Genomic DNA, 25,753 nt, shown 5'->3' on the forward strand with positions numbered 1-25,753 from the left:
CAGCCTCATCAAACGCTCCTCATTCCAAATAAATCATGACTTATTTCCCAGCTTTGAATTGACGGGAATGATTTGGCATCTGAGATTGACGAATCCCAAACGGGGGGGGGGTCTCACTTAACATTTGTTTTTGAAGGAGCTGCGCTTGTGGCATTCTTTGCTTTTAAAGCACAGCCACCTGCGAGGACCGCTTTTGCTCGCAAGGGGCTGAATAGTATTTGGGTTGCCATGGAAACGTCGGGAGCAAAACTGGAAATAAAGGGAGAGCGAGCGCAGCGGACCCTTTTTCTGGGTGACAGGGGAGTGTTACCCTCTTTGTAGAGGAGAGGAATGTGAAAGGCAGCCTCATCTGTATTCTGGCACATGAATCAACCCAAAGATATCCTATGCATAATGGCTATCGCCCCCCCGAGGCTGCTTTAGAGGTGGAGGGATTCTCTGCTTTCCCTCCGCTCCGTTTAAAACTTCAACACTCCATCTCAAGTTATTCTTCCAGTGGAGCTCTTCCTGGACGATTAGCAGATAGAGTAACAGCCCCCTGCACATAAAACCCGAAGCTTGTCACAGGAGTGAAAAAACAGCTTCTCCAGACGTCCAGGATGAGAGCCAGAGAGCGGAATAATCTAGTGTCTGGTGCCTGGGCGGTTAAACGGGACATTATGGCGGACTCAGACCCAGACCGGTGCCATTGTTGGCCGCGTTTGAGTCACCTTCTTCTGAGCCCCACAGCAGTGATCCAATTGGACGAGGGGCTGCATCACTTGGATCCCGCTGTTGGCACACACGCAGCACAGTGAAATGTCAAAACATCTTGGCGTGCCAAGAGGCCCGGCTTGTTGATGTTCATTTAAATTACTGTGACAATAATACGACATTGTGGACTGTGCGGATGACTAATTGCTGTTCTAAAGTCGTACTTGATTTCATATCTAGACTGTTGATCATTTCATTAGCTCTTTGATTTTATTTTGTGTTATTTCTTATTTAATTAAAGAGGTTGGTGGTTTGTGGATATCGGATGGTTTTGGTTTTATTTGACTACGTTTTTTGATCTATCTGAAATTTCTGCATCCAATTAGGATGAAGATAAATGGAATTTTATTTATGGCGCTCACAGTTTCATACATCATCTTTCTTTCCAGATATAGAGTACCAGTTAAGCCCTTGTTATTTGCACATCATCTTGAAATAAGTTGTACACCGAGTAAGCCGTAGTGTAGTGATTACTCGCAGGGCTCGTTGGTTGTAACTGGCAGGAACCTGCTAGTGCCTAGTTATGCTGCATTCACACAATGATGGAAGAGAAGATGTAGAAGAGAAGAACTACCATTATTTCACCTCGGTAATGTTCAACTATTATTCTGAGGTGATCCCACTGATATCCCTGTATTCACACCAGATTAACAGCCTGATAAAACCACATTTGTGGGGGGTTATTTTACAGTTGAAAACAGACACAAACATCAGCATTAGTGCTGGTTTTATATAGATATAACTGGTTCTCCTGTAGCTCTTTTTGCCAAGTGGGAAATATCAAAACATAAACTAGCTAGCTACTGGCTGTGTACAAACACTGCATAGTATTATAGCAGTGTACATTACTTGCAGAGAGGTTTAGATAGCTTCCTCCATTTTGGGCTCATGTGCTCTCTGTGCACCCAAAGGTCAGCACTTGTCAAAGGCATGAACGTTTTTTTTGCTTGACCACAAAGTTTGGAGTTCTGTTGTGACCAGGCCGTTCATTCACAGAACAGGAAGTGAAGGCTTTCTGTTCTTATTCCAAGATGGTTCCCCGTCATGTTCAGCCTTGTTGTCACTAACTGCTCTCGTTTCCTTCGGTTATCCTGCACAGACATGACAACGTTTTGACGACTTCTGAGGAGAGAGGCAGAAATCGCAGCAGATCTCGACGTGGCTAAAGTGTGAAGCGAGTGTAAAAATTCAGTAATTTGTGCGAACCGACCCTTTAAGCATAAGTACTTTAAGCATTTCAACAAATCTGCTCTCAATACAAAAACCCTGTCGGCTTTTGCTTCTAACTGCTGCTCACAAGTGGAGAAAAAAAAACCCCTGTGTGTTAATCCTGCACTGTGCAGCAGTGGACCTAACACAGGAGGGGCAGCGTAGTATTACCTCATCCCTAATCGCATTATTCAAATTACCCCCCCACCCCCTCCTCTCTCTCCCACTTTTCTGTAAACATCAAGCATCACAGACCGCAGTGCTTTTTATTTACTGTGAGTTTTACTTGTGCTACTGAGTGAGTATTCATCGTCATGTTCCTTCCTCAAACCTGCACATATGAGAACATGTAATAAGAAGAAAGAAAAGAAAAATGGCTGCAACTGGAGAGTTTTTTTTTTTGGAGCCATGTCATGTGATCCTCGCCTGGCGTCTGTGTGGCACAAACCACTGACATTTTAACCAGTGCACCAAGGGGTTTCCAGTGCCGGCGTTTATTTTATTTGTGGGACTATGCGCCGGAGACATGGTGCAGAAAAACAACTGCAGTTATTGAGTCGTGAAAAACAGAATCTACTTCCAGCCGTGATGAACACAGGCCTGGGGAGGGAGCCAGTTGAGGAGAGAAAGCCGCCGGGGGGGGGGGGTCAAACAGGAACATCCATCCCCAGTGATAGCAGCACCGAGACGTAGTATTTTCAGTGTGTCATATTAAATGGCTCCATTGACACCAGGAGCCACAGACACATCCTCACCTCCTGAGAGAGCTCTGTCCTCCTCGCCGCCGCTCTCCTTCCTCTGCCATTTCACTTTCCACCCCGTCCCAGCTCGTGGGTTGACCCCCAGGGGGGCAAACGGGTGACCCCTCTACTTTCTCTGGACACAATAGCCTTTGAGACCCGATGGTGGGAAAGAGAGCAAAAAGGGGGCTCGGTGCACATTCAGCTGCGTTCGGTGCAGCCGTGGCCGGAGCGCCAGCGGCCCTCGAATGGATGCTGCCATTGATGGTTAAATCAATTTGGGATGGTGACAGCGTAGCAAGGCTCCAGACTGTAGCAATTGCAGATTACAACAGTACTACGCCCCTCCCCCAACATGCCACACACTCCTCCTCCTCCTCCTCCTCATGTGGACTCCCCCCACCACCACCTCCTCCTCCTCCTTCTTTGCACTGCCTTTTTAGAAGTGTGGGGACATCAGAAGGGTTTAGAGGGGCGGGGCCGGGGGGACTTTAGACAAAAGAGGGAGATCTCCAATGAAAAATAGAATAGACACATTTGGTGCAGCTGAACGCACAATGCTGTTTCACTCTTTTCTGAAAAACAAAACAAAACAAAAAAGAAAAAAACGGTGCAAAACATTATTCAATGATGAGAGAGGAGAGCTGCACCACTCAGCTGCTCTCTGTCCTCCTCCTCCTCCTCCTCCTCCTGCTTCTTCTTCTTCTTCTTCTTTGCTTTCCTTCCCCCTCTGCGCACACGCATTCGTGCACGCATGCCAGCACATACTCACACCGAATACTTTTCTTTGGGTTTTTTTTTTCCTGCTGTAGATTTGACGGGGGGGGGGGGGGGGGGTCAGTAAGGTTTAAATCCCAGCCAGAGACTTTTAGTGCTGGATGGGTGGTCCTGCATTCATAGTGTGGGTTGTGACACAGCAGGTTTGCGTGGATTTAGTGTGTGTGTGTGTGTGTGTGTGTGGTGAGGAAGTGTCAACAGGGTGGCACGAGGAAAGGCTCAAGGCTGCCCTCTTTGGATGAAAACTGGGGAAAAAAAAAACAAATGGGACTTGTGCATTGCCGCCTCAGCGTTTCTCCTCGCCGCCCCTCCGCTGCCGGTGGTGTCGGCAAGGAGACGAAAAAAAAAATCCACAAGGATGAATTTAAGATTTAAGTTGTTTTTGTGTTTTCATGCCGGTGTTGAAACGCACCATCATGCTACAAAGAGGCAAGATGGCAGTGTGTGTGTGTGTGTGTGTGTGTGTGTGTGTGTGTGTGTGTGTGTGTGTGTGTGTGTGTGGTGGGGGGTTTAACTGACTGACAGATGCACTAGAAGCCAGAGGTGGTCCAAGGTTGCCATGGCGACAGTGTGGGCTGAAGGAGCAGTGAGCACATTGACTATGCAGAAAACTGCCCCCTCCCCGCCCCCACCCCCCCCCTGAGATCTGTGAGTGGATTTAAGATGGCTGTCAGAGAGAGATCTGACCGGGCGATCCTTCGCTGTGATGACAGCACGAGGAGACGCACCACAGAGGGAGCGTAACTTCATTTCATCTGGATGTTGGTGCACACCGCAGACAGTGGCACGAGATTCAGCCCAGTTTCCCTTTCAGTAAAAGCTCTATTGATGAATCAGCTCAGGACGTGGCTTCTTTTCATCCCCACTCACGCTTTCATTTCGCCGCCGCTCAGCAGAAACGTAACCGAACTCCTGTTGAACGCCGACTGCGCCCACAACCCTGTTGCCATGGCCGCAGTTACTATGTGACAAAGCAAAGGAAGTGGATGATATGTTTTCCAGATGTTGCCCTTTTTTTCAGACAGAAAATGAAAAGCAAATATTTCAAACATGCAGATTTTCAGAAAAGGAAGGAAGGACATTTTCAATTGACTTACGGCAGCTTTGATTTTAGTTCTGTGACGCATTAACTTTTAATAGTGAATTTTATGGGTCCACAGCAAAGAGGGGAATCATTCATTTGCACTGTAATTTGATCCTTAAGTAACACAGTGACAGAATGTAAGACTATCTTGGTCGCGGGTGCCAAACACTTCCTGTAGTAAAACTTCTAAAAGCAAAAATCTTATCAGCTGAGGGTCAGTGGTCTGATTTTTGTCAGGTTCTTTCATGTGAAAAAGGATAATGATGAGAGGATATAAATCTACCTTCTGGTCCAGAGGACACCATAAGCCGTAACCAGTAGAAGAGCTAGGAGGAGTCAAATTAATTATAATTTAAATGAATTAAAATTAATTAAAATTTTAATTTGTTAACAGTATTTAATGTGTGAACTGTTCTCTGTGAATTATGACTGTTTATAGGCTTTCCAGAGAAAATTCAACATGAAAATGTGTGTGTGTGTGTGTGTGTGTGTGTGTGTGTGTGTGTGTTCATCTGACAGCAGCAGCCGTCTCTGACAGGAGCTCTGTCAGGGGAAACACGTACAGCGGGGCAAAAACCTCCGCAGCTTCTTGGCAGCGGTCACATCCAGAGCTGCACATCAAACAGCCCGAGCCATACTGTTATACTTATGATTACTCATTAAGCCCCTTTTTCAAATGTACCACCTCCACACCACTTAACATGCTCTCCAGAGCTGCTTTCCACCAGATCAGTGTGTGTGTGTGTGTGTGTGTGTGTGTGTGTGTGTGTGTTCTTCTAGAGCAGCACTGTGAACAGATGTGGATGAGATTGAAATCTGTGCCAAGTAATATACAGTAGTTGGAGCGTTTAGGCTTCGCTGGAGTTAGAAAATGCAGGAAGAGTAATTTTTTTTTTTTTTTTTTGGCCCTTTGAAAATCTGGTCGGGGTGTTCTTTGGTTGAAATCAGGCCCCGCTAGGCTTTCCAGTGTCATAAATGAGGTCCCTTGTGGCGAGTGCAAGATAAGTCTGGGACCACTCCACTTTGAACTTGAGAGAGCTGGAGTCTGGCAGAGCTGCAGTGTGACAACAGACCGCTGCCTTCTCTGGCATGCTATCATTTTTTATTTTGCTTCAAACACTTGAAACCACATGTAAGAAAACAGTCTTCATTCAGAAGTGCATTTGCAATGATGCAAGGACTCCTCAGAGCCGAGGCCAAACTTCTTAACGCTTTTTAAGTTATTGCAATTATAAATGTCTGTTTTGGCATTTGAAAAGTTTCCACTCTTCAGATTAATTAACACAACAACATAACAACTGGTCCGCGCAAGTGGCCATTTTTACTGCACACAAGGATCGTGAAAGGAGCCTTTCATGTCTCGAACATAAAAAAAAAAAAATGCATTCACACTTCTGTACATTGCTAAAACAGCTGTTCAGTTAGGCTTTTGTGAGGAGCTTCTTTTTTTTTTTATCTCAAAGCTGTCGGACACAAAACCTCACTTCCCTTTTTACAGAGGACTTGCGGCAATAAGAAACTATTGAGCCGAGTATCCCAGAATCCTTTTCTTCCTCCTGTTTGTCCGCACCGTCGTCCTGTTAAGTACAAGCTTTTAAAATGTAGATTAAAAGCTTTAAATGTAAACCCTTTACTTCTTATTATCGCTCCTGTCGAGAGTTATAGAGTTAGGCAAGTGAATGAAAGGGAGCGAATGCTTAGTTCTCACATTCATCTCTGTTTTGTGGGTTTTTTTCCTCCAGGATAACGAGCCCTCCTGAACTACTGTATCTGTAGTTCCTCCCTGGATTCCATTCCACTTACCGAAGGTATGACCCGCAGGCCATATAGCTAACATCACCTAAGCTCTTTGAGGTGTCTGCATTTACCAAGGCATTGTTCATGGATCATGTATCACTGAAAGTGCCATGGGGCTGAAGCGCTCGGCTTCTCTGCGGGGGTGTTGCATTACACCTCAGTAGTTAGACTCAGTTTGGCTGCTTTGAATAGAGCAAAACTGGCTTCTCACTGGAACCTGTTAAACCCTACTGCCAGACAAGAGCGTCAACTGGCAGGTTTTTAGTTTCAGAAAATATGTGGCACACAATAAAACGAAAACAAAACTGTACTTTATGTCCAGTATTTATAGATACATGTAAGGCTACGTCCACACTAATACATTTTCAATTTAAAACAGCCATCTCCGTCCAGACGACCGTTTTAGCTCCGTATCAGAAACGATCTCAGTCCAGAATATCACACCTGAAAACACATATCACATGACCAGTCACGCACACTGGGTATGCACGAGCTGGTGTAACAGATTGTCTTCTCTGCAGTTGGTTAGTTGTAGAAAATACTTAAAATACAGAATCAACAAGGTCAGTAACACTTGTAATTCATTATCATGTTGTATTCACCCCTGGTAGTCGAGGCTGATGAGACCCAATCAGAGAGCGACTGTGGGTGACTACGTCATCGTTTAGAAAGGTCTCAGTTTTCGCCCGTTGAGACGACAACACAACCCCAGAAATTTCATACTAAAACGGGTCCAGCAGCGTTTCCAAAAGTCTCAGTTTTAGGGACTTGTAGTGTGGATGGGAGGCGAAAACGTAGCAACATTTTTACATAGTTTAAAACATTTCTGGAGAGGATACACTTATCTTTACTTTTTGCCTTGTTGCATAAAGGAAACACTACTTCCTGCACTTTTAGTGACGTAAATCCTCAAATGTGCAATCGTCCTATGTCCTAGGCCCACTGTGGTGTGCTTTTTTTAAAAATTCCATATTAATAACATAATAGTCAATAAATCAGACCCATTTCATTGCCTCGTTTTACACAAAATAAGTGGTCTAGGTTCCCGACCAGCAGTTACTTGAAGGGTTCCGTCCCAAGTATTAAGGCCACAAAATTGTCCATGATTTAATTAAGCGGAGGAACAACTCCCCTCTGCATTTGGCAGCACTTGATAGCCCATGGATACAGCTCATTAGCAAAAGAAATCTCCATGACATTGGAGAAAAATGTGCTTTCATAGGCCCAAGGGCAATGTTCCTTTTGACTGCTCTCACACAGTCACTTCCTCCGTCCACCCTTTCAGTTCCTTTCTGGTCTCGGCAGACGGACCTAAGTGGTCTGGACAAATGTCACATCTGCATATCCATAGTTCACGGTTCGGCTTCTTTCATTGTCTGCACTAAAGACTTGCGCCGGACCGTAACATTTGTAGATTGCATTTTTTCCAGTCATCTCAGCGAAAGCCTGGTTAAAGTCCAGGCTTACAATCAGCTTTACAATCAGGAAACCGTAAAACCAGTTTATAAAGGCAGACAAAAGTATGTATGTGGAAATAATTATGACCTCTGAATTTAAAGTAGTATTTTATTGCCTATTTACACACAGTACCATTCATTTGGAGTCATGTTTCTAGCCAGCTGATGAATGTAAGTCCAATATTCACTCTCCTTTTAGCTCAGTTTTGGTTTCCATCAATTCTTCAGGAAAAAATGTGACAAAAACCTTTAATGCCTTTAATTTGTTTATTTGCGTTTAGAAGTAATTCAAGATGATTAAATGTCATTTACAAGGCTTGGTCATCAGTCAGTGAAACAAACACACTCAGGCTGAGAATATAAAACTGAATCATCAGCATAGAAATATACTGAACACTGCACTGCAAATATTATTTTCAATAACTGTAACAACAGAGGACCTAAAATTGCTCCTTGTGGAACACCTTTGTAAAAGCAAGAGGGTCTATATTTATTATCTTTAATTAATTGACTGAAGAGAGATGATAATGATAATAAAAAGTGTCAGAAGCCTCGTTCATTGGCACAGCTGATAGTATTTTTTAAGAGGAAGCTGCAGAGGTATAGTAATACTCTCTTTGACCCTAAACCCAGACTGGTACATGCTTGGTTTGGCTTCCGAAAGGGATTCTCAGATAGAGAAGAAATTAGTGTTTAGAGTTGTTCAAGAACTTTTCCAAACATGGTAGAGAGACAGAGATAGTGAGGTAGAGATAAAGAGAGTGAGACCAGAGGTCATTGCCTTCCTCCTTCCTCTACATCTGTAGTTGTGGTCAGTCCCGGGCCTCCCCGCTTCCTGACCCTGGGCACAAGAGAACTCCAGGCTGCCTGGGCGGAAATAAAGCACCCACCCACTGCAACATGTCTGCAAGGTATAAGCATTGTCAGGAAACAATGGCCTGAACACAATACTGGGGAGGAAGATAACACATCATGGGGAGAAGACAGGCAGTGTCTCCCCCTTTGTCTTTATCTCCACCTGTCTTGAGCATTGCTCTTTTCACAGGGAGGGAAGAAACTGGCTCCCAGACTCTAGTAAACCCCTGCCATGGCCTCCACTTATTTTTCTTTTGACTCGGAGCCAACCTAAATTTCATCATCTCCCCTCTCCTTGAAGAATACTGTACAGCAGATTCATCCCATCTCCGGAGACAGATTATACACCACAATGAAACACTGGAGCTATTTTCTTGGCACTGTGACGGTTTGGCCTCGGGTCAGATGAAGGTCACGCTATAACAAGCTCTGCCACTTGGAAAGGACGCAGCGTGTATTCATAATGCATTTCTAACAGTTATTGTACAGTTAAACTCCCATAGCACATATTGATCTGCAAGTCAGAGCCGAAAGACAATATTTAGTCATCACAACACAGTACTCAGGATTTGTGGGCGGTTTCCAGTTCAACAGGTGTGTCAAATTAAAGGCATGGGAAAGTCACACAAACGTTCTCTCTAATATTGTGCTACAACTTTATGTTCATGCTTGCGTGTGCAGGCATGTGCATTTCTATGCAATGGTTTTAACACGAATTTCCCCTAGGGGATAAATAAAGTCTCTATCTATCTATCTATCTATCTATCTATTTTATTTTAATTTTATATTTTATTTTATTTTAATATTTAATTAATTTTATTTAATGTATTTAATTTTTGATAATAAAACCCTTACTGTAACTGGAACATTAACAGGAAGTAAATTATAAACTTCTCTTTCCGACAACACAGTACCAGTCGCCTGCGAAAATCGACAAACTCGGAGCAAGCGACGTAGATGTTAAACAAACGCAGGCAGGACTTTGGGTTCCCTGAGTTTGTTTAAGGCAACATCCTGGCAGAAAGGAAAAAATACACAGTGTTGCTCCGAGTGGCTGTTGGAGTGGGATATGTCTTGTTGCATAAAAATTGCCTCATTCATTTGGCATGCAGATACTATGTCGAACCACAGTGTACCATTGTATGCATGAAAATAATATTGAATTATGGAATTATTATTTCCATTTGAGTAATTCCCATTTTTATTAGCATGAACGTTTTAGATGAAGTGAACAACAAGCTGACAGTTGTGATATTCTTATCTGGTATTTATTCTGAGCGTGGTGTTAGAGGAAAGGCAGTAAGGCCGATAAAATCAGAAGGGTGTAACCTCTTGTGAGCATGAATGTACTCAGAAAAGAAACTTAAAATAGAGGTTTATCCTCTGAGGAGTGTAAAAATTCCACTTAATCAGTTTCCATTATATTAGGATATTTTATACGTGTGCTTGGTGGTAGCATGGTAGTGCTGGACTAAAGGAAGTCATTTTCAGTTGGTCATTAAAACCATGAGGGTTTATCATCTGGGGATCACGATTATGTACAGCAAACTTCATGACCACATGGGAGAACTCGTCATAGAAGAGGGCAATTTTTGACCTTTCGGTGGCCTTCGAGGGGGCGGTGGAGGGGTCACCGAAGGAATCAACCTCTTGGGACAATGAATATCCTTATCAGATTTTGTGTCATTCTGGCACATTTTGTGTTTGGACTTTGGTAATATGTTCGGTCTCTTTTGGACACTTTATATTTGATTGTTTTGGATTTGATTTATTTCCTGTTTTATTTTGTAACCACTTCCTTTGTATGTCTCCCTCCTGGTTCATGGTCTGCCCCGCCCTAATGTGTTCCACCTGTGTTCTGTTACCCTTACCTCCCTTGTGCATTTAAGTCTCCGTCTTCCCCTTTGTCTTTGTCAGTCGGCCTGTCTCGTCGATGTGTTATCCTGTGGATCATTGTTCCCTTGTTGGCCTTTCATCGCGCTCCAGTGTTTCATGAGTTCTGGTTTTTATTTTGGATTCCTGGCTTTGTAAGTTTCTGTTTTTGTCATTAAACTTTATTTTTCACCTCCCCCTCTTTGGTTGTCTGCGTGTTTCGGTTAAGCTGTCCTTGAAATCTGACATTTAGGGCCGTATCACTAACTGATTCTCAATGCCCAGAAAGTGTTTTATCAGCTTTGTTCCAGTTGCCTCTGCTCCCCGATCCCGGCCGACACTAAGCAGACATTTTGTGGTGGTCAGTAAGTGTTAAGCATTGACTCACTAGTCTGTCGGTGTTTAGCCACACTGCTTGCCGCCGCTCTCTGGGCTGCTCGGTCACGGGGTCACCGCCCTGTGTTGCTCAGTAGTCAGTGTGTCCAGCTTGAGCGGGAGCAGAGCCAGAGAGAGAGACTCCAGCCAAACCGTGCGCTCGGCTCGATGCTGCAGGACGATCTTTTCTCACCTGCTTTGAATCAAACCCAAAACGGTCAAAGTTCTCCTGCTCTCTGAAGACCGCTCAGTTCAAAGTCGCAGTAGTGAAACGGATGAATGGCGTTCTCCTCCCTGCACCTGTATAAGCAACGACGGCGTAACCAGACACTGGAAACGAGAGATTTAGCAAAACAGAGAATGTGCTCATCATCACGTTTTCACAATGAGCAAGTCATCAGGTGAATCATTGCCACGACCTGTCTGTTACTGCCTTCGTCACTTGTATATGTTTGATTTAGTTCAGTCTCAAGGCGACGTTTCTCCTCAGTGCACTGGAGATACAAACGGTACAGCTGGACTACTTTCAGGGGTGACTGTGATTGAGGTGTAGGACAAATCTAATGAAGCTACCACAGATGTCTTATCATTTATGTATTACAATGATTTTATTCTGAAAATGTTGAGCAGTGTTGCATGTCTCTTTCCTCCTCTTCCTCTTCCATGGATTGAGTTTCAGTTTCAGGGCGTTTAAAGGTTTAAAGGTTTAAAGGTTGTGCATGATGGTTCACTTTTGACCTTTTGAAGCAGTAGTTTGACAAAAAGAAAAATCCTTATTAGCTTTTTTCCCCCCCTAGCTTTTGACAGCATCTCACAGTCTTCCTCAGCAGATGAAGTTTGCTCATTGTTTTCCTTTATCTGACCAGTTTTAGGACTTCTCATTTATATTGATCTAAAAGATGAATGTAAAGGTTCATTCTTAAACTTGGAGACAGTTTTCTGACTCATTCATAACTCAACATCTACTTACTAGTTTTTCCAGAGCTTTAAACTGAATCTCAGTCTTCTCCTTTAGTTGTAGTTGTTCCAGTTTTGCCTAGAGAGACACACATTTCTCATACTGTTCCAACACCTTTAGCATTTAAGGTGGCGATTATCTTTTTTTATCTCTGCCAGGGAGGTTATGTTTTCACCCATGTCTGTTTGTTCGTTTGTTTGTTACGCAAAAACTACTGAACCGATTTACACATGGTGGAGGGACGGGACATGGGCCAAGAACCCATTAAGATTTGGGACAGACACGGATCATTTACTATGAATTAAGATTGTTTTTTCTCTGAGGTCTGGTGTATGTTGTTTGAGATTGGCTTTGCCGGAGGTCTGTACTCTCTGAGAGCCCTTCTTTGTTCTTTGTTTGTTTGTTTGTTTGTTTGTTTGTTTGTCGACAGGATTAAGGGCAGATCCAGTCATTTTTTTATTAAGCGTTTTGCAACATTTATGTCAATTCCTCAGGATATAATGTTTTGGATCTTGAAGTAAAAAGTATTATTTATCATATACATATTTATAGTGTTGAGATCTATGAGTGAGTCTGTTCAGTTTAGTGCGGATCCAGATAACGATCTGAATATGGTGGAAGAGTTGTGCTTACGTTTGTTTGTTTGTTTGTTTGTTTGTTTGTTTGTTTGTTTGTTTGTTATGAAAAGGTCCTGAACTGATTTGCTCCAAACGTTGGTGCTGATCCAGTTAATCGAGCGGATAGAGGAATTTTTTAATCACTTTTGCGAGATAGGGCGTTGTTCATTCTGTCCTTCTAGTAAGTAACAGTCCATATGGCGCCGGCAGCGTTTAGGAATGCTTACAACAGTATTTCATTCAACATGCAACTAATAGAATTACACGATAACAACAACAGCTGTAGATCCGTATGAACTGGGACATCATGACATCATCGTTTCACGCAGCAGGTGATAAAAAAATCATACAGCTGTCTTGCGTAGGTATTAAATAAAGTAAATAAAGATGTTTGAGAACAAAAGACACGTGTGGGATTGTTTGGCCTCGGTGGAGGTTTGAGCTCTGCTGAGTGTTATTCCAGTTAATTTGATTTTCCTCAGCAATGCTCAGGTTCATATTACACCACAGCACACGCTTTACATCTTTACATACTTTGCATCTGGGAGCTAAACAACCATGCCCTGTTGCTGAATACTGGATATCTGTTGTATGTAACTGGGGTTGTGAACTGTCTGGTGGGAGAATCTGGTGCAAGCATCAGCACATATGTGTGTATGTATATATATATATATATATATATATCAACTTTATGGTCTTTGTATAAATGTAGGTAATAATCTCAGCGGCTCGTCTAACTCCAACCTCCTACTTCCAGAGGCAGGAGTCTCCTCAGGTGGTCTGTGACTGACAGCTACCTGCTGGCCCCGGCCAGACTCAACAACCATCCAGGCCACACCAGCAATAATAACAGGAGGGATATTGATCCTCTCCCAGGCTGTGTTTTCCTTCCACTGAGAGGATCTTCAAACAGACCTCACAGCTGTCACAACACTGAGGATTCAGCGGAGGGTTCACACTGAGGTAAGTGGAGGGTATGAGCTCACGTCAAGGTGCCTTTGAGCGCCACAATTTCAACTTTAAATACACTGATATACATACGTTTATTTATTGAAACGTTTTATTGCTTTTCACAGAAACTATTCAAACGGAAAATAAAATAAAAGACTGACGCAATTCAACTTATTAATTAATGAACGTTAAAAGTAAATAAACGTTATTAAACATCTTTAACGTTACACGTCACAAACTGGTGTAGCAGCACAGACAGGATGATGCCTGATGGAAGTGAAGCTTACAGTTAAAGTTTACAAGCAGGCAGGTGGAGGACTGAACAAAAACACAGGTAGCAATCACACTCAGGTGACTGAAGATAAGGAAGAGGTGAGCAGGTGGGTCAAGAGACAGGAAATAAGTCCGGGGGTTTATCTGGTGAGCAGATGGCAAATGGCAGGTCTGGAGAGATGAAGGGTCAGACATGGACAGGAAGAAGGAAGCGGGGGCTGGAGGCCGAGGCCGAGGGGAACTACAGGAGCAGATTGTGACACAACGTGGTGGTTTTAGTTGCCTAAACTTAACCGGACCTTCACCACAGAGGAGGATCGGAAAACAACATAGACTTTCAAAATCAGCATCTTTTTTTAAATCGCCTCTAAAAACACATCCTGCTCACAAAGCGTCTGATTAATCTCTTTTAAATATTAAATATTACACATATTTGTATGTTTCCTATTTGTGTTTTTATTTTTATTTTGAGTAATTAGTTGCACTTTGTATTCTCTGATTTTGATAAGAGCCATAGAAATAAACTTTATTATTATCTTATCATTTTAATGCCAGGTATTAGGACTTGTTGCGCGAGGATCAGAGTGGAGATACTGAGTGGTCAGTGGGAGTGTGAACAGTTTGAGTTGAGTCCACGCAGCTCAGGACGAGGTCGGGATGGGTGACTCTCTCAGACGGCCGGAAAAGTGTCGCTTTTTCGGGAGACGGCGGCTCATGAAGTCAACAGGAAGTCCCTCTGCCGTCTGTCGATGAAAGATCACTTCTCACTTTCTAACATCTGACTCGGCCACAAAAGAGTGATGTGAAACTACTCTGTCTCTTGTCAACAACAGAGCAGCTACAACAGTTTTCCCGCTGTGTTCAGACGAGAGTTGGATGCACATAATTCTCCTCCTCGCGCTAATTTCTCTTTTAACTGCTGAACTCAGCATTTCCAGAAATCACCATCAACACCACCATCATCATCATCAACATCATCATCATCATCACTCACTTCACATTACAGCAGTGTGCTGCTGATGGAGACCAGGTGAAGGGCAAGGTCACATTCCCTTGAGCGTAAAAGATGAATGGATGCATTTCCTGTCATAACACACGGATACGAACCCAGGGAATTATGGGAGATTTTTGAGTAGGATACAGTGACCATGACCAGTTGAGGACAGTACATACAGTGCGCTCACCTCCTAATGTAGAATATAATGGATGTTGAGTTTTTTTTCTTTTCCTCGGTTCTCCCCACATCCAGTGTGATGTATCGTAAAACATATATTTTCCCTCCCCTCCCTCTCCAGCTGTGAAAATATTTTCTCTGTCAAACATCTGTTGGAGGAATGTGGGGGACAGAGCGCGCCCACTTCCTGTCAGTAAAGCTGCCAAGTGGTACACCCCCTAGTCACCCTCCCTTATGTTGGCCAACCCTGCTTCCCACAGTAGGTTCCCAGTTCTGGCCCGTACAAAACCCAGCGTCCTTATACTCACATATAGTTTTTATATGTGCACCGTACAGCTGATATCTGTAATGTGTCCTATTTTATCATCCATCAGGGGAATGCGGAAAACTTTACTGTGGTCACTGAAGGGACAAGCAGTCAGTATGTTGTTACCATGGTGACTGTGGTTCCTTAAAAATAATAACATCATTATGTCATGAAAAGGTTAGGCAAAAAAAAAAAACTGTAGGTCATTTTAAAGCTGCACTGATCAATATTTTTTTATATTAAAGGTTCATATTTTACACTTTTCTCAGTTTTCTCTCTGGAGCTCTAGTAACAACAGGCCGGTGAGCCAATCAGAAGAGAGGAGGCTCTGAGCCTCTCTTCTGATTGGCTGACTTTTTTCTCAGTGATCCAATAAAGAAAAATGTCACAGATTTCAGGTAAAAACACTCAGAGAAGCCAAATCCTGCAAGGTTTGGATGGTGGGTCCGTGTGGGCGGGGCTTGGTGACTGCCTTGTTGTGACATCACAAAGTCACAGAAGTCCTGACGGCTGGTTTTATGGCTCACTTTCTGAATACAGTGTTTAACGTATCTGTGGTGGAGCAGCTAATAATACAACCGAAAGGCGGGGGAAAAAAACTGAACATAACCTTGAGCTGTCATAAATTCCTGCAAACTACACGACCATAATCTCTTGTCACAATATTGTGTTGGCGGCTTCTAAACAGTGGGAGGGCGTTGAGGCATTTACTGTAAAGTGGCCGAGTGTTTTCATATGAAACATGAAGCGGACATGTTGAAAGGGGTAATCGCTCATGTCATTGAATGTTTGAATGTGAGGGAAATAAAACAGTTTTGTCACAGTGAAGGTTAATCTTTCCACCCCAGTTAAAGAGGCACAACTTTAACTGAGAATGAGTTCTTCGGGGAGAAATCGGGTCACCTCGCCCACCCACAACGCTACAGAACAGGCTGCTAATAATTAAAGATGATATGTTCAGACACTACTCTCTGCTGTAGTCGGTGTTAAACTGTCTGCTTGAGAGTGGCCTATTATAATATTTAATAATAATAATATAATATTTAAGACCTGAAAGGTGAATATACTGTCTCACCAAATCTTCATAACCGGAAGTACAGCATAGGAAACACTGGACCTTCCTTTATGAAAGGAAAGGAGAAAATGCCGTCCCATAATTCCTTTACATTTAAAGAGATGCACCATTTTAGTTTCACCTCGGCAGAGTCACGTAAATGTATAAACAACAGAGCAGCTGTTTTATGATTGTGACACGATCCAGAACTGACGAAAGTCCTTGATAGATAGAAAAAAATATAACTTAGAGATTATAATATCTCTAATCATTTTGTCTCCCCTGTGACACATTGAGGTTGTTTTCTATAAAAACAGAAACTTATTAATTAATCATTGATGAAATTATACACATGGCAGCTTTAACTTCAGCTGGCTGGAAACACTGTGATTATGGGTCTGCAGGTGATATAAACCTCAACTGATTAAATAATTAGTTTTTTCTAAAGTCGTTGCATCACAGTCACTTTGCTGAGGTATTATTGAGCCAAACTACCAGATCTACATGAAGAGTTTTTCCCTTCAGGGATCAATAATATCAGACTGCAGACGTACAGTCTTCTATCACATGCCCCCCGGGACAAAGCGTGATGGACAGTATTTTGTCACTTTCTTCTCAGCGTGGACTCGAGCTGAAGCTTGACGGCTTGACGGCTTGTTGATGTGCAGTCTACGCTGTAATAACCCCGGAGTCGCAGGGTGAAGACGGATTCTGTCAGATGGCGCCATTCACACACAGACAGTGAACCAGAGCAGCTCCTGGCACTTTATCAGAGTAGGTCAATAGCTGCTGTTCAGCTGTCTACCCACATACTCTGTCTCTGGCTTTGCATCTGTGAATATCACTGCAGGTGGATATGGCAGATATACAACAGGTTATATAATGTATATAGCTTTTTTATGCAGTCTTAAATACATCAGATTATTATGACATCTAAGAGAAGGAAGCAGGATTCTTTCTGAACCACATATTACTATGAAACGTTTTAAAAATTCAGTTCGAGACAGCCTGGACTATGTTACAATAATCAGAGTGACACATTTCCAGATTGAATATATATTGGAAAATGTCACCTATCGAACTATACACTCAGTTAGCAGTTTATTAGGAACACCTAGCTTAAACTAAATCATCCTGCAATAAATCCTCCTTCACTGGAAGTATATTGGAAGTATAGCTACTGAAGCACTTTGGTCGTGTTACAATTCTTGCTATTTGTTATTTTATTTTGCATGAATCTTATAATTTTGAGACATTTTGTTTATACCTACAAACTATTAAAGTATTAACTGTATGTAGTTTTTGATTGATGAGGCAAAGCAGAGGTCCATCATTCAGTCAGAGTTCAGCCAACCAAACCCTCTGGCCTCAGCCTTGGCCTTACACCCATTGTACGAGTGACCTCCAAGGTCAGGCAGGCCAGGAAGCAGATGGGCAGGGGTCTGAGATATCGCCACACGCTGAGGTCAGTTGTGATTGGCTGCATTCCTGTGTGGCTGGACGATGACAGAGAGTGTTATCAGGGCAGAGTGTGAGGGGCCCCCGCTGTTTGGCTTTGCGCTGCGCTGGGGCCTGACAGGAGCAGCTGGGCCACTGCACAGGGTTCCCATTATTCATGTGGGGTGTTGGCATTAGCACCCTGCACTCTGCTGCGCTGGGGCTGATGCACCAACTGCCACGTACTGTACAACCAAGTGTGTGGAAGGACATGGCGAAGGAGAGGGCGGGGGGGGTGGAGGGGAGTGGTGGACGGACGGGAGGGTTTCTTGCCAAGAATCCTTAAAAGGCCACAATACAGAACTGTGATTGTAATTATGCTGATCTGCTGAATGTTCTGAGGGTTTTTACGTGACATGACAACGTGACTGACGCCAAGTTGCATCCGTGCGCACTACAGAAGTGCATTTTTCTGAAGGCTGTATAACTCCACTTCATAATTAGTTACAGTGACAACATATACTGCTAGCTAGCTAAAGCTAACGTCTGCACAGTCAGCATAATGGCTGTTTGTGAACTGTAAAAATAATGCATTATATTCAGTCTTAACACACCTGAAGCAATCAGAATCAGTTTCTGGCCACCTTTATACACTCAGTAATCATCTTATAATCGTGCTATGGCTAATGTGTTAGCCTGTACACTCATCCACTAGACAACAGCCTGTGCTTGGAGTTGTGTTTGTATCCACATCGAGAATTTTATTCCAGTATTCACTCTCTTTTAGCTCTATTTTGGTCCCCACCAACTCTTGAGCTGCTAAATGCTGCACTATATTCACTAGCTAGTTGCTAACTTTGTCAAAACAGTAAAAGTTTTAGGTCCATAAAACCATAAGAATGACCTGAAAGTCGTCATCTGTCATTATGAGCAGCTGTTTTCACCTTAGACGTCATCTGACCCGTTTATTATTAATATAGAAATAAGGAGTAGTGCAGCTTTAAGAATAACTGAATCATTAGGGTGTTTTAAAAATGGCTTCCTCAAGAAGCAACTGGCGGAGGTCCGTACTGTACTTTTAGTGTTTTGGTGTGTGACTTGAAGATGACTGTAATGACTGTGATTCCAAGGGTTTTTTTAAAATAGAGCATCTCTGTATTGTCCCTGTTACACAACAGTGCAAGCTCATGAGTCCCAGACCCAGCTGCACCAGCATCTATTCCACAAGGGCCCTGGCTGATTACAGTTGTTGCCTCCTACTCTTCCTGTCTGTGGAGCATCAGCACGTCGTCGGGCTCATTTCTTTTGAGCAGCTTGTCCTCCCTTTGCTGTCCCCCTGGTGGGGTGATTAGTGTTCAGATGTGGACAGTAAGGGTATGGCATTAAATCTGGGCTAATTACCACTGTTCCTCTCCTCCGCTGTCTATACCACACTTCAGGATGATAACGTCAGACTTCCTTCGGGGGGTCACACGAGGATCCAGTTTATCTGCGGCGCGCGTGTGAAATAATCTCGTTATAGCGCCACTGAGCTCGTGAATTGGTGAAGCTGGGAGTCCTTCATAACATCTAATCTCAAGTGCAACATGGTAATGATTATCTGGGGCTGATGCCACAGCAATGTTCGTTTGTGAAAGCTTCAAGAGCCTTTCCTGAGAGTTATACTTAAGAAAAGGTAAATCCATAGAAATCAGAGAAAGGTGAAGTAATCCCAAACTTTATACCTGTGTTGTATATCGCTCTGAAATCATAAATCCAGTGAATACACAGCAGTAAATCACAAAGAGCAGTGTTTCCACTTTGGAAAAGTCTTTCCAAGACTTAGATAAGAAGATCGATATCACTCTCATATCTGTAAAGTTAATTATAAAGCTACAGCCAGCAGCCTGTTAGCTTAGCTTAGCACAAAGACTGGAGACAGGTGGAAACAGCTAGCCAGGCTATATCTTATTTGTTTCATATGAACAAAGAAAAAAGTGCAACAAGCATTTAGAGTCATGCTATTGGCTCTGTGAGGCCGTGCTAGGAGCATGTTAGCACGCTAACAAGTAAAGCAGGTTAAATCTTTATCATGTTAACGATGTAGTATGCTAACATTTTCTAATTAGCACTGAACACATACAGCTGAGCCTTTACCTGGGAATCATGAATGTCTTATCAATTTTTTTTCTAATTCCTCTTTTAAATGTCGAGGTATCAGGATAATTGAAAACAGTTGGAGGAAAACTTTGGTTCGTCTTCTGGACACTATTTACACCACATCTTTAATACAACTGTCGTCATGCCTAAAAACAGTACGTTTTAGCTGTTTTGCTTTAGAGGTGCTGGTGGGTGGATTCTGTTACCTATGGATAGAGCCAACTGTTGCCAGTCTTTATGCTAAGCTATGCTAACAGGCTGCTCAGCTGGTTGTGCTGTACTGTGTTTTTCAGAGAGAGAGAGAGATTGGGAAGATTGACAAGAATGTTTTTGGAGGAACTGTATCGTTATTAATGATCACCTTGGTCATGTTGTTGGTGGGGATCCTGAATATCTGCTGTTCAGGGTGAAACGGATCAAAGCCGTAGAGTTTGGCTCAGTATCGGACAGTTCTGCTATGACAGCCTTTTTCCAACCCTGTGCTTCAAACTGTGCTTTGAGTGTATGATGTATTGAATACAGTTAATCATTCAAATGTCAACCCAGACTGAAATTTATTACACATGACCTTGTCTGACAAAGACATTTCTTACATGAATAAGAGGTGAAGGTATATGGATTTTCCATTTGGACTGGGAGCGAAAGGAAAAATGTGTCCCACCTTTAGTGAACCACAGTATATTATACTCTGTACAAAACCAGAGAGAGCTGAGAGGCAAGAGGCGAGGCAGCCCAAAGCAGAAGGTTGAAGGGAACTGGCCTCCTTTCAAAACATACTTAATTGAATAATGGGCTCATAAATTGCTGTTTGTGGTCATTCTGTTATAATGTCAACACTGCACTAACCATATTTTACAGTCTGTCTCCTCTGGAGACCAGCAGCATTGGGCCGAACAAACTGCCTGACTGGCACAAAGCTACAAAGAATATAAAAGTGAGTGATGAATTAAGCATTAGTGTTGACTTTTCATTGTCTATGAAACCATAAAATATGCATGTAACCCTTCAGATATTTTTCACACGCCTGAAAGATTTTATTTAATTTTTTTTAATGTGGAAAATGCAAAGACGCACTAAAGACACCAGCCCTGATATAGAAAACCACATGGGTCTGTTGTAGCGGATGCGTTCACACCTGTAGATTCAGTTCTGTGTGTGTGGTAATTTGGTTAAACACAAATTTATTTAGCAATATACACCACATAAATGATGACAAGCTATAGGTAGTTGGATAATTGACATGAGCAGATATTAGGTTTCGCTCACGACCAGAATGTGGGTATTTTATTGTGTCAAAACGTCTTTGGCATGAGGCGTTTAGAAGATGTTGTATTTTGTTAACTTAATAAAACAACTTAAAACCAACAAAATATCAGTGTCAGTATTTTACGTCAGATTAACGTTGGAATTAGACGATGCCCCGGACATTGAATTTTGGTCGCCCTCTGATTCGACCCATAAGGAGTGTCTCCTGAAATAGCGCCCGTATGGCAGCAGGTGTACTGGACCTTGGTTGTCACGGTTACAATAATAAACACACAGACTGTAGCGAGAGCGGCGTACCTACTTTCATTGCCATGGTTACTGTAATAACTGTCATGGTTAGGTTGAGGAAAAGATCATGATTTGGGTTAAAATCTAAAAGGAAGACGATCAAAAGGAAGACGACTGTTGTCGTCATGGTTACATAATAACAATGCGGTCATGGATAATAGAAACAACATGAACAGCAACTTTCACACGGGAATCGAACACCGCTCTCCTGTGTCATATCCATCCGTCCACCACAACCCTCCTCCTGACTCTTTATGCTACGTCACCGCACTTTTCCCTTTGCTCCCGTCATAATTACTACGACCACTAGATGTCGCCTAGCAACAAAAGGTAACTATGGGTCATGATAACCTGCTGCACAGCCCTATCCCTAACATTAACCTAGTGTTTTAATCGACCAACATCAACCATATGGATGTTGCACATTTGGTGTGAAAGCATCAAATTCCACTGCTAACGTCTGTGCACAGATGCATTGTGGGGATGAGTTAGGAATTAAACGGCATATATTGTCACATTAACAAGAAACACTGAAATAAATACACCGACGCGGAAAGTCATAACTGCCACAGTGTTGAGAAGTATTGCCTGAGTCCCTGAATCATGTTTCACTCTCTGAAAAATAAGATGGGCAGATATAATAACCTGAAAATGTTCCAGAAAGGTTCAAACAACAGCACAGAGCGATTGTGCGTCCTGGGCAAACAAAGGTTGCTTATTTGAGGACCTGTGACTGTTATTGCTTTGCCTTTTGAAGCTAACCTAGCGCTACTCGGGGAAATTGTTACAGCAAATATTGCATTATGGTCCTGCTGCTGAGGTGATTTATAATCCCGAGTCCACACTGTGTCTTTGTATTTTATTTGAGAACAGCAGTTTGTGTGAAAAATGTGATGGATGTTGGAGAGTGAGAGCTGGAGTACGATGACAGTACTTGTGTGATCGCCGTGGCTGATTTGCACCCATGACCCCAGCAGTCACAAGGGAGGGGTCGCGCCCGGGTAAAAAGATTAAATCTCCTCTCACATGTCCGAGGCAGGAAACGCAAACGTACACTGCAGCCGGTTTGTTATGTGTGTGAGCGGCGAGCCGTTATACCCGCAGTGCTTTTTGCTGATGTTTGTTGTTTTTTGTTTTTCTTCACACCGATGGTCTTTAGCACATTTGGCAAGACTGATGTTTAAATCTAGAATATTTTATCATCACAATCAATATTTCATAGCACACTCGCAGCTTTCAAGTCAACCTTGACCTCTTCCCGCTCTCCTTGCGAAGCATTAGAATACAGATTAGACAGGAGTGACGTTGAGGGATGTGTTTGTCGTTACGTGTCAGAGATGTGCAGCAACCGGCTAAAATCACTTAGATATTTGAGACGGACATTTTCTTCAGTGTGTGTGTGTGTGTGTGTGTGTGTGTGTGTGTGTGTGTGTGTGTGTGTGTGTGTGTGTGTGTGTGTGTGTGTGTGTGTGTGTGACCTGGTGGAGGTTGATTTATGGCTCAGGGAGTGTGGAGAGTGACAGGCCTGATGGGTCACGTACAAGACCGATTGTAAATTATAGCTGCATCACGTGAGGATAACCTCCTCCGGTGAATAAACCCACACATACACTCCTGTGAATGTAGATCAACTCAACTTTATTTATATTGCCCCTTTTATACAAACATGTAGCCCTAAAAAATATAAAGAATAAGGTCTGAGTAAAACCTCAACATGTCTCCTGAAACACAGCGCTACCTTCTCCAGAATCTAGAGACTATAAATCCAGTTCTCCAGGGAACAGGGTCTCTCTACAGGACCCAGGTGTAATGATGATTGCAAGGTTTGGATGGTGGGTCCAGGTGGGCGGGGCTTGGTGACTGCTTTGTTGTGACATCACAAAGTTCCAGAAGTCCTGACGGCTGGTTTTAAGGCTCAGTTTCTGAATACAGGCTGTGTGCATTTCTCTGTGGACTGAGACTTTCATACTTTCACAGTATTAATATAGAAGCTAGACCTGATCTATAATCACACTACACATGGACAGAGAATCCAGACAGAGACACATCAGCTGTTTTTCAGAAAACAAAATCCATCTTATTTGGTTTGTTGTCTCCAAAAATCTAGTTTCCAGAAAAAATGCACCCCCAGCTCTCTTCCAGGATCCAAGATACACCCATACAATCCTCTTTTAGTAAAGTAAATGTTTAGTGTATAACCAGTAAACATTGAGAGGACCCTAAAATCTAGCCTTTTTTTTTACAAATTGGATCCAGATAGATGCATTCTTCATACAGATCCTTTACAGTCCTCCATGATTCTTTTTATTCACTTACCTGCAGAATGTGAGATAAACCTCTGCAGATCTCAGAGGTCCAGGATCGGCTTTCTACAATCCTCTGAGGTCCGTATGGAAGCGTGGAGGAATCCATTTGTTGTGTTTGGTTAGTGTTTTGCAGGCGACACAGTCTGCCAAAGATAAGGTTATCCATTCTGATGCCTAAACAAAAAAAAACAGGCACCTCGGGGAAAAATGATCCTATCAGATCAAATTTCAGGAAACAAACACAATTATAATTCAGAGTCTGAATACAACCGGCGAACGCAGCATGTTTTCTTATTTATCCCTCACTTCACAGTTAGACTCAGTGCCTTCACCTCATACAGCATCCTGAGAGGAAATCAGATGATTCTCTATTGACTGGCCCAGGCCGTAATTGCGGTATAGCTGCAGCCGTGACACTCAATAAGTGAGCCGTGCCAGATTTGCAGATTTATGATCTGTCTGTTTCGCCACACAGTGGATTTTTTTTCACTTGGTCTTTCAGAGGCAGGCTGGCAGAGGTCCCATCCTGCAGCAACTGGGAAACAAAAGAGGAAGAGAGCCTCCTTCCTCCACGCCAGGAGGCCCACGGGGAGACACTGCAGCTGGTTCCTCAGCTCCAATCTGAGGGCAACACTGCCCTCTAGAGTGTCTGCTGCTGTAGGTGCAGCCTCAGAGCGAGACAGCCAGCCTGCTCTGTGAGGCTGTGACAGTGGTGGGGACTGCTGATGATGACAGATCAGATTGTTTATTCCCACTGGGGCTGATTAAGTGCTCTGTTTTCCTGCGCAGACGTCGACTGTGCAGCAGTAACAGCGTATCTGTGTGTGTGTGTGTGTGTGTGTGTGTGTGTGTGTGTGTGTGTGTGTGAATGTCCATGGTGCCGACACCCCGTGTGATTTGGATTTAAACTGTGGCTGAAATGCTCATCAGATGCTCATCCAAGACTTCTGAGGTTAACTGTTAATTAGGGAGATGATGACACTCTGTGAAATTATTTCAGTTTGTCTTCGGGGATTCAGTCTCAGCTCTCAAGCTGATTGTTGTCTGATTGGGTGACAGTTGTAGACTCATTAAGCTGATTCATTTTCCTTATTGAAACCATTGTTTACTTTTTTTCTTCACACAGCAAATACCTTCAGCCTGAAAGGGGCGATATACAACTTTCTTCCCCAGTTTTTCCAGCTGGTGTTAATGTTGCTGCTGATTTATTTTAGGAAGGTCACCACCAGGGAACATGTTATTTGTTTAGATTATCAAATCGACAATGACTTGTTTGTTTCCATCTGCTAGCAGTAGCGGTAGCTGTAGCTGTAGCAACACGAATACCGCTGTCAGCCTGGCTGCTGTCCAAAGCAAGAAACAACCAGAAGAATCCCAATTTGAACTAGAAACCCTGATCTCAGTGCAGTGATAAAGACAGAGGAAAACACCTGGTTGTATTAATAAGTACGCAGGTTTGATCTAGTAGAAACAAGGCTGAGTGAATGTCTGTTTGGAGCTGTGGGCTGCCACAGCAGTCTGCAGGTGGACAGTAAAATATCCATTAAGTTGTTCCCAGTGGATAAGTCCACAGCTGAATTTCTGTCCCAGTCTGACCATGCTTCTCTCCACCGAGTGAGATTTTTTACCTTGGTTTCTGACTGTCACTCTCCCTCTTGGCCTTCTTTGCCTCCTCCCGCAACGGGGCTCTATTTCTGTTGCTGTGTTACTCAAACATCCGTCATATCAATATCTACCAGGTAAAATAAAAGCACTATCCTCTTTCTGTTTTGGTTTCACTGTGGCAGGTGTACTTCATTTTCCTGGAAAAATTAAATGCCCAGTGGCAGACAGGAATTGCATAATGAAAGCAAAGATTATAATAAGAATTAATCTAAATGCAGATGGTTTTATTCTGTAAATAAATGCAGGAATAATTAAAAGAATAAGTATATAAGTAAGTATATGAATAAAAATGTTGAAATATAAAGAGGAATAAATGAAAGCCAAAAAAACGCTTTTCATTGTTTTATAAATTTCTCTTTATATTTCCCCATTTTTTAATTTAAGAATATTTAAGTCAAA

The 25,753-nt window shown here is 42.8% G+C and overlaps 1 long non-coding RNA gene across 1 annotated transcript in view; it reads left to right on the forward strand.

Annotated features, from left to right (window-relative positions):
• The window catches only part of LOC130187803 (uncharacterized), a 128,121-nt gene extending 112,626 nt beyond the window's left edge, over nucleotides 1–15,495 (forward strand). Inside the window, exons 4-5 of the long non-coding RNA XR_008830502.1 lie at nucleotides 13,252–13,457; nucleotides 14,274–15,495. This is a non-coding gene — a long non-coding RNA (uncharacterized LOC130187803). The remainder of the gene's footprint in view (nucleotides 1–13,251; nucleotides 13,458–14,273) is intronic.
• Nucleotides 15,496–25,753: the final 10,258 nt, after the last annotated feature.

This window comes from Seriola aureovittata, chromosome 19 (assembly GCF_021018895.1).
Source record: "Seriola aureovittata isolate HTS-2021-v1 ecotype China chromosome 19, ASM2101889v1, whole genome shotgun sequence".
Taxonomy (NCBI): Eukaryota; Metazoa; Chordata; class Actinopteri; order Carangiformes; family Carangidae; genus Seriola; species Seriola aureovittata.